The sequence below is a fragment of the Castor canadensis genome, chromosome 15 (genome assembly GCF_047511655.1).
Source record: "Castor canadensis chromosome 15, mCasCan1.hap1v2, whole genome shotgun sequence".
Classification (NCBI taxonomy): Eukaryota; Metazoa; Chordata; class Mammalia; order Rodentia; family Castoridae; genus Castor; species Castor canadensis.
Genome location: NC_133400.1, coordinates 29,730,536 through 29,748,190, shown reverse-complemented (window position 1 = coordinate 29,748,190; position 17,655 = coordinate 29,730,536). Strand labels below are relative to the sequence as shown.

Sequence of the window (17,655 nt, the reverse complement as noted above, 5' to 3'; positions counted from 1 at the left end):
CTGCTGATGTTAACTGACAAAATAGCTTGGGGCACACAGCAGGGTTGTCATTACCTACACATAGCCCTTAGAGCCCAAAAATAACAGGCATGGTCATTGAGAGTTAAGGATGCACATAATTTAGTGTTGTGGGATTGATCACCTTTTAGTAGACTCCTAAAAACTTAAGGTTTTATTATCCCATCTGGAGGGTGAACTTTTGTTTAGTTTTGGTAATATTTGCTATCGGCCTATAGCACCAAAAGGTCCTGGCAGTTATTTTGATAAAATAGAAACCCATTTTTAAATACACATTAGTACCTTAAATTTTGACTTTAGAAAACTCTCTAAGCAAACTTAAAATTTTTAAGACCTTAATTTGTATCTTGAAACAACTTTTGTAAAGACCCACGTTTAGATAACAGTTTTTAATAAAACTCTTGGCAACCTTCTACCTTAAAAGACTTAGGAAGAAAATTAAATTGAACTGTCTCTCTTTTTTTCATAATAGCAATCTATTAGAACACATGGTTTAATAAACCTCATTATAAGAGAGTTAAATGTAAATTATACTCATGATACAATGAAACAGATTATTGTCCATACATTTTCTTTTAGTCCTAAAGCAGAGGATATTTAGGCCTAGTTGGGATTAGAACTTTAAATAACTTTTGTGACAGTGTGTACATTAACTTTGTTGAAGTAGCTTAAAAACCATCCTAAAGACATCTAAACACACAAACACGCACACAGAGATATTATTTTTACCTAGGAATGCCAAAGAATATAAAATATAAGCACGCATCTGAGCTCAAAAATTCAGTGGCCATAAGTACATATGTAGGAGACAGAGAAATACATACACAGAAAAGACATAATGATGCACAAAACAATCACATTAATTCAGAGTGCACTCTTAAACAAATACATTTTTGTTATTATCTTTAGTAGATTAGTCAGCTAGATTCCTAAGTAGTTTTTAACAGATCTTTAACACAGATACCCTATTTTTTCCAATCTTTAACAGATTAATGTATTAAAAACAACATGTGTAAAAACTACATTAACTTAGAGAATTTTAACCACAAGTGAGTTATAATTTTCCTACAGGTTAACAAGATGGCATCACCCATGAATTTCCTGTCCCTAGGGAGTGACAAGATGGTACTGTACACACGATGGCTTCATCATGATGGCTGCATTTTCTGTGACCACCTGGTCTCTCCAAAGTGGCTTTCAAATGGAACACAAAAACATGTTACAGGCAATTTACAGGCTGAAAATAGCAATCTGTTATAGGAATAAAAGACATCTCCCCCTAAGAGAATGGTGTCCATATGAGCTAGTCAGTCTAATGAAAAGACCAAACAACTGAAGCAAACTGAGGTCAGATTTAAAAGGTTTTGTTAGTTTTCGTGGATGTGGCATCATTTGATAGTTTTGGAGAATTAGTCACAGTCTGCAAAACTTTTCCCTCTTTGAATATAATGTCCTGTCTTTTTTAAAGGCTTATCTAAATGTAGGATTTCTAGGGCTAGAGCAAAAACCAGTAAAACTTTAAACTTTGTGGGGCTTTTTGTTGTCCAGTTTATTCCAAGTATTTATAATCAGACCCTGGGATGCCTCATAAAGGGACTTTGTTATCTAGAAAGCCAGGAACCCAAATCTTACAGAACTCAGCCATTTACCGATCCACAGTTTGGAAAGGACCTTAAACAAGTTTAGAATCTGACATACTATACTGAGCTATAGAGAATAAAGTTTCATTAATCTCCAGCATTAGAGTTAATGTTTCCCCTTGCAAAAAACAAATAAGAAAAACAAAAATAATGATAAAAATAATTAATAATCAAAGTATCATGATGGAATAGATTTAATTGCTAAGAATAAAACCTCTAATTAAATTGCCTATTCAAAATATCCATACTTAAAGACCCATTCTTTTTAGCCTCTTGGCAATAAGTAAGTCTAGTTTTTTCTCTGTAGGTAATGGGGAATTTTTAAAAAACATGCTGCTTATGTTGCATCTTGCAAAATATCAACAGAGAACAGTTAAAGTTTTCTAAGGAAAATACAAAACAAAACCAGTTATACCAAATATTTAAGTAGACAACTGTTTGAGAAATATATACTTATTATAAATGTTTTCTGGGAGTTTGATTGTAAATGTCTTAGAGAAGGATCCAAACTGTAGATGACAAACACTTAGAACAATTATTGTTAGAATGCTTTTAACATACTTAGCAATTTGACAAAACAATTTTCATTGTATATCGCATTTAAGATAATAATTATGATGGACAGCATTAATTAGTCCCATTAAGTTCTTCCTATCTCAAGTATATATTTAAAACTCGTATTCTAGTGTAAAAAATAATGACATCTTAGCATTGGCTGCCAGAGCCAGTGCCTGTAGCTTCCTGGTGCCTTTAGCTTACAGCAGCAGAGGCAGACTCCACTAGCTGGCTAGGCTTTATAGGCTGGAGAGGCAGGGCTCTTGAAGCTGTGCTGAGGGGGAGGGCTGGTTCTTGGGCACACCTCGGTCCATCCTGCTGCTGTGGCTGATGGGGCCCGTGCAGGTGCCTCAAGCCTCCTAGCCTCCAAGCTGATGCTCCCAGGCTGGTGCTGATAGGAAGGACCATATACTCAGGGCACAGGCCTGGGTCCAGGAATTAGAAACCGAGCAGAGAGAAGGGAGAAGGAGGAGGAAGGGTGCAGACACATGGCAGCCACAGGAAAGAGGCAGCAGCTACCACAGCTGGAACCCAAGGCCTCATGGGCAGTTCTGACCACCCTCTCTGCCTGGACCAGATGGCAAACTTGTGCCCTGCAGCACTGGCCACCCCTGTAATTATTAAGAAGCTACTATGATCCTTGGATAGGTAGAAAGTAATGAAAGGGAAGTTCTAAAGCACACCAGTTGACTTGGTGTGACTTGGGTTGGATGTCGGTGGGATTGGGTGTGATTTGGGAGGGTGACCCTTCCCTGTTTGTCAGTCATCTCAGCCACCCAGACCCATTATCTTTGACCATGTGTTCCCCCAGCTCTCCAGTATAAAATTAGGAGAGGGGACCATCATTTTGAGTCTTTGCCCCCATTTTCTGCATGGGGAACAGGAAATGCTTCTCTCTCTTTTCTCCCCTCTCCCCATCCCATTGTTCTCACTCTAGAGACAACCCGCTTTCAGTCTGTTGAAAACATATTCCTTTCCTAATAAACTTTACTGTTACTTTCACTGAATCTTTGCGTCTTGCATGAATTCTTCTGCTGGACCCAAGAACTGAGGTAATCTTCAGGAACATTTTTTCCAGTAATAGTGGGCTGGCCCATTTGCTTTCCTGGTCAAGACACCACATGGTTGGCATTATGGATCCACGCTCTCGGACTCATGTATACACAGGCTGGAGGGACCAGAGAGGAAATTTCAATTTGCTGTCTAAGTTTTTCTTTATCTCCTACAAAAGCCCCCATGTGTTTAAAATTAGGACCTTAGTATTTCAGGTTATTGCATTAACTAAAAGGTAACAACCAACCTCCTTCTTGGATTCTGCTATGGATTCAATAGGCATTTGAGTTTTTTTTTTTTATAAGGGGCCCCTTCTCTAACGTCAATGTTTGAGCAGCTAATTCATTCTACTGTTATGGGAATCGAATTGAGATATGGAACACTGACGCAATTCATCAGGAAGTAATATTTTATTGTGCTGGCACAGACTCAGTGAACTCATGTCCAAAGGCAGAGCCCCAAGAACAAAGGGTTCTTACCTTATATACACTTGCAAGCAGGTTACAGAAGCAAAAAGCAAGATCTAACCCATATATGGTTACATGCAATTCTATAGTACTACATGACTTTCTCCTCACCCCACTCCCAGTGCTATGTGACCTTCTCTACATTTGGATTCCTTAGGACTTATCTCTCTGCTGTGCCATCCCTCCCTCCCTGCTACCTTATCAGAACATGAGCCTTGTCTGTTTCTCTTCTGGTCCTCTTTCCTGCTACATTATTCCCCTCTTTGATGCTCAGACTCACCTAGGGTCAAAGAGCATCATCTTGATCTAGTGGTTTGTATTCACACATCATTAAATGTGTGGCTGTTTTCCTTTCTATAGTGGCCTCCATAATGGTCCTGATAGACTGCAATACCAGGGGAACCAGGCAGGGCAATATTAAACATGCTCCCAGGACAAGGTCATTGCCCCTTGGAGGGTTTTGAATCCGCCCAAGGCAGAGAACCATCCTCCAAACAGGTCATTGGGATCCATCCTCTCCAAGTCCAGACAGGGACATGAGCAAGCTTTCTCATTCTGTCTGTGATTTCTTCTATGACCTTCCCTTCACCATCAATCTGTAAGCAGCAGTTGCTTAGATTACATTTTCCACAAACTCCTCCCTCAGATGCAAGAAAAAAGTCTAAGGCCAAGCAGTTTTGATAGATGATGTTGCACATCTTAGCGCTTTGTTTTGCCAGGTAATTGAGAGCTCTTCTGGTTTCGTTAGTTATAATTTCAACAACAGCCTGCAGCCTGATGATGCAGTTAAGCTATATATACAGGGGTGCAATAATCCCAGGACCCATCTTCTGCCAACTGTCAGGACCATAGTACCGGACGATTCACTTGGGAAGCCATTCATTACCTTTCCAATTGCCAAATTGTAAAGCACCTGCTTTGTCTACTTAATTTGTCTTCATATATGGGACTCCCATATATGAAGGGAGAAGAAGGATGGCCTGATTGAGCATAGCACACAAGACGCAAACCAGCTGCTAGGTACACCATATAAGCTTGCTTCCCACAGATCCAATACAGTCCCCTGGGTGCCCACCAATCTATGTTTGTGGTAAGATTCTTCCAAGCTTCCCAGAGATTAGAAAAGTTGGCCAGTGGGTGAGCCTTAGGTTCTGTTTGGTTTGGAGCTTCCCACCATTGTGTCTCTTGAGCAGTGTCATTGTAAAACTTCTGTCCTAAACAAGTTAAATCCCCTACCAGGGTAGAGAACTGGCCTTTTGGACAGGAGATACAGTAATTCCTGATGATAGAAGTTTTTAGGAGCAAGACACTTTCTGTGGTTGGGAAAGGTGGTCTCATTAAGGGGTACCCATGGATCTAGCTTCCTTACTTCCTGTGGTCAGTATTTTCCCATGTTGGTTCCTCCACAAACATAGCATGTACTAACATTCAGTGTCTGGATTATAGACTCAGCTAGTGAGAGGAACAAGTTTTTGGTCTTGTCAAATATAGGAAACTTAATTTTCATTTCCTCATAAAAGGAATGAAAGACTTGGTGAGAGGAATTCTCATGGTTGATAGTCACTAACTTGAGGTGCAGTAGGGTCCTGAGATTGTACCCCTTTCCATTTATCTTTATGCTGACCATAAGTCCCTGCTCCCAATCTGAGGGCATAAGTACAGTAAAATTTACAGGATTACAATTGCCAAGGGTACACTCAGGTTTAGGTGTTCCCTTGTGAAGGAGAGATGAGTGTTCCACTGTCTGCCAAGAAGCCCATGAGACACAACTCCAGTAAGCACAATAATGCTAACCTGCACCACCACATGACCCGCCACGTGGGCCCAGGCACAGGTATTTATCATTTAACATATAGGCTCTCTCCCAGGCAAGGCCCCCACATCCCCTGCTATCTCGGCCTATGCTTCACACACATCAAAAACACTGACACTGGTTTATCATGGTTGAATACCTGGGTACAGTTAATGATGCCTCAAAATTGGGCCTTTAAAGAATATGATTGTAACTTTGGTATTTTGAGCCACTTGTATACTTTTAAACTGATTTTGAATTTCTGCAGTTTGTCTAACAGGGAAAATTGGATTCTATTTTGGTCTTTAGCAGGGAAGGGATGGTGCATATTAAAACAGGAGATTTTAGAGACATTCTGTGATTTGCATAAAAATTAAAGGCCCTGAGCTTATCTCATTGCTGCTCTGCGTCTGTCTCATTGGCACATTAAGGAAAATTCTATGGTTTAAAAGGTTTTTCTATGAGTGCACTTAGTTGTTTTTATGTATATTGGTGTGTATGTCTATTAGTCTTGCATTTGTGATTGACTTTAATAGAAGCTAAGATTGTAAAGGTTGAAACAACAGTTTTGTTGGAGATTTACTTTTGCTCCAGCCACCAAGATTAGCTTCTAACAAAATGAGTTCTAAAACAGCATTGGACACAACTTAATTTGCTTTCTGGAATTCCAGCTCATCTTATGTGCCTAATTTATAAAACTTATTTATTTGTGTGTGTGTGTGTGTGTAAACACCTTAAATAGTTCTTAAACTGCTGTTATAAAGCTAATGTGATATCCAAGGTTGACAAATACAGATATTCAGGAAGTAACTTTTAAGTATTTAGGATTAAAATAAAGATTAGTTTTAAAGGGAGCTATATAAAACTGCTTAAATATATGTACAAGTGATCTTAATGGATTTCATTCTACTGAAATTATAATTCAGATCCTACCCTTAAAATATTTGAGTCAACTAATATGTGTTTTTATAAACAGTCATCTAAAGAAATGACATTGTTTTCTTCCGGTCCTAATTAAATTATAAGATTAAAATTTCTTTATAAAATTGGAAAAAATAATTTTATTTAAAGTCTTAAACATTTAATAAAAATTAAGATTTTTGGCAAATGTATTGGGTATGTTTTTGGGGAAAAAGGTGAAAGATGAAAGAAAATGACATTAAAATAAAAGATTTGAGAGATCCAAGATGGCAATTATGGTACGGAAGCAGAGAGCCTGAGCTCCAACTCCAAAACCTTGCTGAGACACTGAAGCCACACTTGGCACAAATAAAGCACCAGCCACAATCAAACCTTCAACACCCTGAACCCCTAGCCTGTGGAAAGCTTTCCCACAACACGTTACACTGAGAAATCTTGAGGGCTGCACCACCATTGCAGCCACCACTGCTGGCTCCAAACCTGCCTGTGAGACATTCTACAGACCAAACAGGTGAGCATAACATGTTATGTGAAATTTCCCAGCCATCCCCAGGATAAACCAGCACAGCCCCTGGGCAGACTGACACCCCCCCCAAAAAAAGACCTGAATAACAAATAGTGAACTGTTTTCTAGCACAACAGCAGAGGGGGCAGGAATGCTGAAAGTACAGCAGAGAAGGGAGTGGGGCGAGGAGCTAATCTCAGTGTGAACTATCAGTAAAAAAACATTGGAAAGGCAGGAAGGCTGAGAGTGGGTGGGCAATAAACCACTCCCTGAATCAAGGGAGGTAATGCAGAGAGCTCATTTCCTGAACCAGTGAACAGCACCCAAAGTCAAACTGCCATGCAAAATTGAAAAACAAACAGTGAACCATCATAACACACTAACAGGGGGCAGGGGGCTAATGGAACACTGACCCTACCCCAGAGAAACGGGGCAGGGCAAATAAGTAAGCACAGTAAACAAGCACAGCAAAAAAACACCTCCAAAGCAGGATATCTGTAGTGGACTACAGAGATGATCTCCTGAACCTGATGGCAGATTTCAAACTTAAACTGCCACACCTTGCTGGGGGAGGAGCTGACCAAGCAGCTGCAGCTGAAAAGTAACACAGCTATCAGCTGAGGAAATCAATATCCTGGACCACCCTGCGTGATCTGGCAAAGCTATCTCACCTCACAATTTCAATTCAAATGGTAGACAGAAGAACAAAACACTTCTCACAAGCCAACCACCTGGTGAGAGCATGTCAGAGCTTCTGCTTATATGCCAGTACCAGGACTGGATGCCAGTAGAGTAACTCCAGTCTTTAAACTAAGACTGAAATTTTATTATACCTGAACCTGGTGTTTTTCCTTTTTCTGTTTTTTTGTTGTTGTTGTTTAGTTTTATTTGTTTGTTCATTTTTACCCATTGATTTCTTTTATTTTTTGTTATTGTGGGCTTTCTACTTTTATTTTTATTCCTATTATCATTTTTTCTTCCTCTTTCTATACTATCAACTTTACTATTGTCATCTTTTCATCCCTCTCTCATGAGAATTTCATGAAGATGATCTAGACATGGTTAATCAAAACATACAAGATGTACTCAAGAAATTTCAAGACACCAAAAATGAAGAGTATGAGAAGACACAGAAACAAATAAATGAAATCATAGGAACCCTAAATAAACACCAAAGTGAAACAGAAAGCACCATAAATAGAGAGATAAATGATTTTAAGATGACAATAGACAGTATTAAAGAGGAAGTGACCCATGACATGGAAAACCTCAGAAAAGAGAATGAAACAGAAACACAAAGCACAGTGGAAGGCCAGTCCAGCAGACTAGAACAAGCAGAAGAGAGAATCTCAGAACTCAAAAATAAAATAGAAATTAAAGGAAAAACTGAAGCACTGTTAGTCAAATAACTCAAGACCTAGGAGCAAGAAATCACTGACTCCATCAAAAGACCAAACCTGAGAATCATGGGCACTGAAGAAGGAGAAGAGGTCCAAGCAAAAGGGATTCATAATATATGCAATAAAATAACAGAAAATTTCCCAAATCTAGAGATCATTATGCCCATTCAGGTACAGGAAGCCTCCAGGACACCAAAAAGATTTGACCAAAGAAAAACTTTCTTACGGCATATTATCATTAAAACAACAAGCACAGAGAACAGAGAAAAAATTTTGAAGGCTGTAAGAGAGAAAAAAACAATTAACATATAAAGGTAAGCCCATCAGAATCACAGCAGATTTCTCAACAGAAACCTTAAAAGCAAGAAGGGCATGGAGTGAGGTATTCCAGGCACTGAATGAAAATTACTTCAACCCTACGATACTCTACCCAACAAAACTATCATTCAAAATAGATGAAGCAATAAAAGTCTTTCATGATAAGCAGAAACTAAAACAATATATGACCACAAAGCCACCACCACAGAAGATTCTTCAAGGAATTCTGAACTCAGAAAATGAAAGCAAACAAAACCACAAGAGGACAGGTAATCTCAAACCACAGGAGAAGAAAAGACAAGGTATCAGAGAGGAACATTGATTCAGCTGTACACAATCAAACCCTTAAACAACAAAAACATCTAAATGACAGGAATCACCACATACCTATCAATATTAACACTGAACGTTAATTCAGTGACTCAATTCCCCCATCAAAAGACACTGGCAAACTGGATTAAAAAGGAAGATCCAACAATCTGTTGTTTATAGGAGACCCACCACATTGACAGAAACAAACACTGGCTTAGAATGAATGGCTAGAAGAAAATTTCCCAAGCCAATGGCCCATCAAAACAGGCAGGAGTAGCAATAATTATCTCAGACAAAGTAGCTTCAAACTTACATTGACCAAACAAGATAAAGAAGGGCACTCCATACTAATAAAAGGAGAAATACACCAAAAAGAAATAACAATTTTCAACCTATATGCATGCAATCTCAGTGTACCCAATTACGTAAAACATACTTTAAAGGACTTAAAAACACATACAGACTCCAATACAGTGGCAATAGGAGAACTTAATACCTCTTATCACCAATACATAAGTCATCTGAACAAAAAATCCATAAAGAAATTCTAGAACTAAATCACACTATAGATCAAATGGACCTAGCTGAGGTCTATAGATTATTTCATCCAACATCCACACAATACAGATTCTTCACAGCAGCCCACAGAACTTTCTTCAAAATAGATCATATCTGAAGTAAGCCTCAGCAAATATAAGAAAATAGAAATAACCCCCTGCATTCTATCTGATCACAATGCATTAAAACTAGAACTCAACAACAAAAACAACAGCAGAAAATATACAAACAATTGGAAGCTGAACAACACATTGCTCAACAATCAGTGGGTCATCAATGAAATAAAAGAGGAAATTAAAATGTCCCTAAAAGTTAATGAAAATGAAAGCACTACCTACCAGAACATATGGACACAGCAAAGGCAGCCCTAAGAGGAAAGTTTATAGCCATGAGCACATATATTAAAAATATGGAAAGATCTCCAGTAAATTACCTACTGTTACATCTCAAACTCCTAGAAAAATAAGAACAACCAAAACCCAAAACAAGCAGAAGGAGAGAAATTGTAAAAATAAGGGCCAAAATTAATGAAATAGAGACCAAAAAAAAAAATACAAAGAATCAATGAAACAAAAAACAGGTTCTTTGAAAAAATAAACAAGATTGACAGACCCCTGGCAAATCTGACTAAAAAGAGGAGAGAAAAAAACTCAAATCAGTAAAATCAGAAATGCAAAAGTGGAGGTAACAACAAACACCTTGGAAATTGAGGGAATCATCAGAGACTACTTTGAGAATCTATATTCCGAAAATTTGAAAATTATTGAAGAAATGAACAAATTTCTAGATACTTATGACCATCCAAAATTGAACCAAGAGGTTATTAACCAACTAAATAGATCTATACCATGAAATGAAATTGAAGCAGAAATAGTCTCCCAAAAGAGAAAAGTCCAGGACCTGATGGATTTTCTGCTGAATTCTATCAGACCTTTAAAGAAGAACTAATACCAAATCTCCTTAAACTTTTCCACAAAATAGAAAGGGAAGGGATACTGCTTAAACTTATACTATGAAGCCAGTATTACATTCATCCCAAAACCAGACAAAGACACCTCCAAGAAGGAGAACTATAGGCCAATCTCCTTAATGAACATTGATGCAAAAATCCTCAATAAAATAATGACAAACTGATTCCAACAACATATCAGAAAGAAAATTTACTACAACCAAGTCAGCTTCATCCCAGGGATGCACGGTGGTTCAACATATGCAAATCTATAAATGTAATAAAGCACATTAATAGAAGCAAAAACAAAAACCACTTGATCATCCTAATAGATGCAGAAAAAGCCTTGATAAGATCCAACACAACTTCATGATAAAAGGTCTAAGAAAACTAGGAATAGAAGGAATGTACCTCAACATTATAAAGGCTGTCTATGACAAACCTATAGCCAACATAATGCTTAATGGAGAAAAACTGAAACCATTTCCCCTAAAATCAGTAGCGAAGCAAGGGTATCCACTCTCTCCACTCCTATTCAACATAGTCCTGGAATTCCTACTCAGAGCAATAAGGCAAGAAGAAGAATTAAAAGGAATATAAATAGGTAAAGAAACAGTCAAAATATCCCTATTTGCAGACAATATGATCATATTACCTCAAAGACACAAAACAACCCAAAAACTCCTGGATAACGTAAACAGCTTCAGCAATGTGGCAGATTACAAAATCAACTTACAAAAATCATTAGCTTTTCTATACACCAACAATGAACAAATTGAGAAAGAATATATGGAAACAATTCCATTTACAATAGCCTCAAAAAAATCAAATACCTAGGAGTAAACTTAACAAAGGGTGTGAATGACCTCTACAAGAAGAACTACAAACCTTTGAAGAAGAGATAGAGGAACACTACAAAAGGTGGAAAGATCTTCTGTGCTCATGGATTGGTAGAATCAACATAGTAAAAATGGCTATACTACCAAAAGCAATCTACATGTTAAATGCAATTCCCATCAAAATTCCAATGACATTAATCACAGAGATTGAAAAATCTACCCTAAAGTTCATTTGGAAATACAAGAGAAATACAAGACACCACGAGTAGCCAAGGCAATACTCAGTAAAAAGAGCAATGCTGGAAGTATCACAATACCCGACTTCACACTATATTACAGAGCAATAGCAATAAAAACAGCATGGTACTGGCAGAAAAACAGACATGAAGACCAGTGGAACAGAATAGAGGACCCGGATATGAATCCACACAGCTAGGCCCACCATATTTTTGACAAAGTTGCCAAAACATATGATGGAAAATAGATAGCCTCATCAACAAATGTTGCTGGGGAAAGTGGTAATCTGACTGTAGAAAAGGAGAAACTAGATTCATGTTTATCACTCTGTACTAGTATCAACTCAAAATGATCAAGGACCTTAATATCAGATCCGAAACTCTGAAGCTAGTACAGAAAAGAGCAGGGAATACTCTGAAACTAATAGGTATAGACAAGGACTTCCTCAATAAAACCCCAGCAGCTCAGCAACTACAAGAAAGGTTGGAAAATTGGAACTACATGAAATTAAAAAGTTTCTGCACAACCAAAGAAATGGTCTCTAAACTGAAGAGACCACCTACAGAGTGGGAGAAAATATTTGCCAGCTATACATCAGACAAAGGACTGATAACCAGATTATACAGGGAACTTAAGATACTAAATTCCTCCAAAATCAATGAACCAATAAAGAAATGGGCAACTGAACTAAACAGAACTTGCTCAAAAGAAGAAATCCAAATTGCCAAAAAACACATGAAAAAATGCTCACCATCTCTGGCCATGAAGGAAATGCAAATCAAAACCACACTAAGATTCCACTTCATCCCTGTTAGAATAGCTATCATCAAAAACAACAACAACAACAAATATTGGCGAGTATGTGGGGAAAAAGGAACCATCATTGCACTGCTGTTGGGAATGCAAGCGAGTACAATCACTCTGGAAAACAATATGGAGGCTTCTTAAAAAAATTAAACATAGATCTGCCATATGATCCAGCAATCCCACTCCTAGGGGTATACCCAAAAGAATGCAACTCAGGTTACTCTAGAGACATCTGCACACCCATGTTTATTGTAGCATTATTCACATTAGCCACTTTATGGAAACAACCAAGATGCCCCACCACTGACAAATGGATTAAGAAGATGTGATATTTATACACAATGGAATTTTACTCACTCATGAAGAAGAATGAAATCTTATCATTTGCAAGTAAATGGGTAGAACTGGAGAACATCATCTTAAGCAAAATTAGCCAGGCTCAGAAGGCCAAAAAATCCTGTTCTCCTTTATATGCTGACTTTAGACCTAAAACAAAGGCAATAATATTATTGAACATGGATCACACCCTAAGGGGAGAACATATACATGAGGAATAGGGAAAGGTAGGAAATCCAAAACTTGACAGTGTTTGATGTGTCCATTGTAGAGGAGTTAATATAGTAACCTTAAAATGACAGAAGTTGTTGCGGGAGGTTGCTAGCTGAGATATGGGACTCTGAGGCAATAAGCAGGAAGCAACATTTTATTGTGCCAGCACAGACTCAGCAGACTCATGTCCAAAGGCTGAGCCCAGAGAACAAAGGGGTCTCACTATATATACCCTTGCAAGCAGGTTACAGAGGCAAAAAGCAAGGTCTAATCCATATGGTTATATTTAATTTTATTGGCTACTTTACCCTAATGCTATGTGACTTTTCCCCTCCTCAGTGCTACATGAACTTCCTCATGTTCAGATTTTTCAGGTTTGATCTGTCTGCTATGTCATCCCTACCTCCCTGCTCCTTTCTCAGGACTCAGTCCTAATCTGTTTTCTTCTGACCCTCCTCCCTGCTACATTATTCCCCCCTTTGATTTTGGACCCACCTAGGGTCAAAGAGCATCATCTTGATATCAGGGTTCTTATTTTTATAACATTATTACATGTGCAGCCATTTTCCTTTTTATAATGGCCTTTATAATAGTCTTGATAGACTGCATCACCAGGGGAACGAGGCAGGGCAATATTAAGCATGTTTCTAGGATTAGGCCCATTGCCTTCATCTGAGTTTTCAATCCACCTAAAGCAGAAAATCCTCCAAACAGGTCATTGGGATCCCATCCTCTCCAAGTCTGGATGGGGACATGGGCAAGCTTTCTTATTTTGTTTGTGATCTCCTTTATAACCCTTTTTAAAATCATTAATCTGTAAACAGCAGTTTTTTAGGTTAAATTTTTCACAAACTCTTCCCTCAGAGGCAAGCAAATAGTCTAAAGCCAAGCAGTTCTGATAAATGGCATTGTGCATCTTAGTGCTTTGTTTTGCCAGCAATTGAGGGCTCTTGAAGTTTTATTAGTTATAATTTTAACAATACTCTGTAGCCTAATGATGCAGTTCAGCATATATATGGGGGTGCAATAGCCCCTGGAGCATCTTTTGCCCAGGTGACAGGAACATAGTACTGGATGATTTACTCAGGAGGCCATTTGTCATCTTTTTCTAAGCCCAGTGGTCTTCCCTGTTGGTTTCCCCACAAACACAGCATGAAATGACACTTAGTGTCTGGGCTATAGACTCAGCCAGCGAGAGGAACAAGTTTTTAGCTTTGGCAGAGATGGAAATTTTACTCCTTATCTCCTTATTAAAGGAGTGAAAAACTTGGTATGAGGAACTCTCATGGGTAACAGTTACTAATTTGAGGTGTATCAGACTCTCAGGTTCAAGACTCTTTTTATCTATTTTTATACTAAATACTTTTCCCTGTGTTTAATCAGATGCTTAAGTACAGTGAAATTTACAGGGTTACAAGTGTCATGGGTGCAGTTAGGGGCAGCTTTCCCCTTGTGAAGGAGGGCTGTGTATTTTATCTTTTGTTAAACCAGATCAGTAACAATAAATAGTAATTATGCATCCTGCTCAAAAGAGATAGAAGAGAGCAAATAAAAACCTTTCACCATGAAATCAGTAGGGGCTGCTTCTGCCAAGCCTATGGCAAAGACTAGGGTGAGAGCTACACAACAGATACAGACAAAGGGTGACAATGCATTACAGTGAGATAACTGGTGTGAAAATCAACCTGTTTGTCCTTTTGGAGAGTTGACTCCTCAAGCTTCTGCAGTGCATAAACTAGTCAGCTTCCGGAATGAATAGAGCAGGGCTGTTGTCCCATTGTTCTTGGTCCCCTGTTGTTTCCTGAGAAGTGGCATTCTGCCAGGGGAGGGCACTCAGGTTCTGGAGGGTGACCCTGCATGGTGAAGCTGGATCAGGTATGCACTCCCACTCAGGAGAAGCTGTCTTGACTCAACTGTGGTGGATCCAAGGAGCAATCTCTGCTACTTTGACTGCTGTGTGAGTAGACAAGATAACAAAAAAACAGCCTCTCCAATGGGGTTTTTTATCCAGACAATGTCTTTTGTGCTGTTTTTAACTGAGTTTTATTGTTAACACGGAAACAATATATTATCAGTATATATGTCCAAGAAAATGCACTTTTTTAAATAGTTAAAACCCCCATCTTTAAGTATCAAAGGACATGTTTAGAGTCAGTAAAAATAGTTATTTTGTCTCTATTTAAGTAGAAGACCCTGTCTAAAAATATGAGTTTGTGTCTGGAAGGGCTTTAATTCCAGATAACCACACATGTATAAGAACCATTTCCTCAATCCTCTCTGCTTTGGTTATTTTTGAGAGGTCTGATACGAGTGACTCCATTTGAGTTTTGATGGAATTCCCCCTTTGTCTCCAAACTGTCTCTAAGCAATCTCTTCTGAAGGTCTGTCTTCGATCCATGGACTAACCAGGCCTGACCCTGCTTAGCTTCTGAGGTCAGATGAGATTGGGCATATTCAGGGTGGTATGACCATAGACTGATGATCTTTCTTGATTGGTCATTGTCAAGATTTGCTCTGTCCTGGATTTTGTTTGTTTGTTTGGTCTTGGTCCCATGTGGGAGGGGGGAATAATGAGCAGATCAGGTAGGATTCAGTGCCAAATAGACCCTTTTGGCCAAATTTAAGCAACAAAGAAGCTTAGAAGGAGTGGCTCTTAGGCAGTGGGCTTCTAGACAAGGACAATACAAAACAAAATCTCACAAAAGCAGATGTCTAAAAAGCTCACTTGGTTGACACATAAGTACTTATTAGAGTCATTTTTATGGGCTTGATTGTAAATACCCCAGAAGGATCAGAACTGTAATAACAAAAACTTAAGATTCACGGTTAAAATTCTAATGGACAATTTAGAAACTAACAGAACAGTATATCAGTACCACTAACCCTTTGTTACCAAGTTTATCTAAATTTTGTGATTAGAAGGCTTGATATATTTGAAAAACATAAATATATTTAATATATAGGATCCAGCAACAGCACCACAGCTCTATAGAGGTTATATATACATATTAGTTTAGTTGTTGTTCTTAAAGTAAAACCTTAGATTTTTATCAGTTGTAGGGGGAAAGAACAGTTTTAATAAATCCAAATAGCCCAGTCACAGACACATATAGGTACCAATCATATTAGAATCACCCAAGACAACAGTTGTTTAACCATGAGGTCATCTAGGAAGTTTTATATAAACTATTAGAAAATAAGAGGCAAGAAAGAGGCATAGAGATGGCTCAAACACAAGTACAGGGTGTATTGTTTAGGCAGGATTCCTGTGGAGGGAGGCCCCAGCAAGACAGCTAGAGCCCATTGCCATACACAGGCTTAGGCTAGATATAGGAGGCTAGTGGAAAGGTACCAGGAAGGTCACTAAGGGATATTGTTGTTGGGCAACCAAGAAAGATAAGTTGTAGTTAGGTCACTACAACTTAGTGACCAACTTATAGAGGCCAACTGTCCTTGGCATCTATCCAGAAAGAAAAAGGTAAGCCATCTGCAAGGGAGCAGGGTTCCAGTCCTAACATGGCTGTCCTTATTGTTAACCCCAACATAAACCAACTCTTAAATGAACATGACTCAGTTACTTTAGTAGTTAAAATCCAAACAAAAATCACCAGAGAACACAGGTAAATATTTATGGGGACTAAGTATGGAGTTAGGAAACACAGTGGCCAAGAATTATGGCTCAGATGTTGATAAGGGATCACATCCCAGATTGTTGATATTAACACATGGTTTATGACATACAGCAGGATCCCACCAACCTGTAGTTAATGGAGCTCCCCTAAAATAACAGGCCCAATCTGGTCATCTCAGGCCAAAAATTCCCTCTGTCCGACATGTAGAAGGAGTAGGACTAACACCTCCACTCTTTTGATTCCAATAAAAACTGGAGGTCTTGACTTTCAGTGTAGTGGTCATTTTTGAGTTTGTTTTTATCCTATTTGGAGAGTGTATTTTGGCTTTACCTAAGTAAATCTGTTTTAACCCTCATATTAGTGCAGCAGTACTCCCTGTGCTCAGCTGCCTCTTGTTTTTCTTTAATAAACTCTTGTTGTCTTGACAAATTCATGGGTTAACCTATTGTACCAAAATTCCTGACAGTTATCTTGATAAAACAAAAACCATTTTAAGACAATTTTTTGTAAACATTATCAAGAAAATACAATATTTTAAAGACAGCCTTGTTGTTATGAGCCTAGAAAATTAAGTTTTAGTTTAAAATCAATACATTTTGTAATTGACATTACAAAAACTCTAATGTAACTCTTAGATTTTAGTTAACTTAATCAACTTACATAGGCATCTATACCTTTGTGACAACTTAATATGTACCCTCTGGGGGAACTTGTCATCACCCTTTCTTTACCTAAAAGTATTTTTTTATTTTTTATATTTAAAACCATAATATCATATATATATACACATATATATATACATATATATATATACATATATATATACACATATATATATACATATATATATATACATATATATATACACATATATATATACATATATATGTTACTCATAAAATCTTTTAACTTAGAACCTTATATTTGTATGGGAAAAAAACAGAAGGAAAGCAACCTTAAAATTTTTTTGTATAAAAGCAATTTAAAGAAAGCTCATGTGTTAATAGACCCATATATTATAAGAGGCAATTAAATTCCAGATTGTATTTATGACAGAATCTCACATCTCCTGACACCTCTCGTCCATATACTTTGCATAGATG

The 17,655-nt window shown here is 37.9% G+C and overlaps 1 pseudogene; it reads right to left on the bottom strand.

The window, feature by feature from the left end:
- LOC109694653 (carboxylesterase 1D-like) overlaps positions 1 to 17,655 on the bottom strand; it is a 138,221-nt pseudogene that overhangs the window by 106,101 nt on the left and 14,465 nt on the right.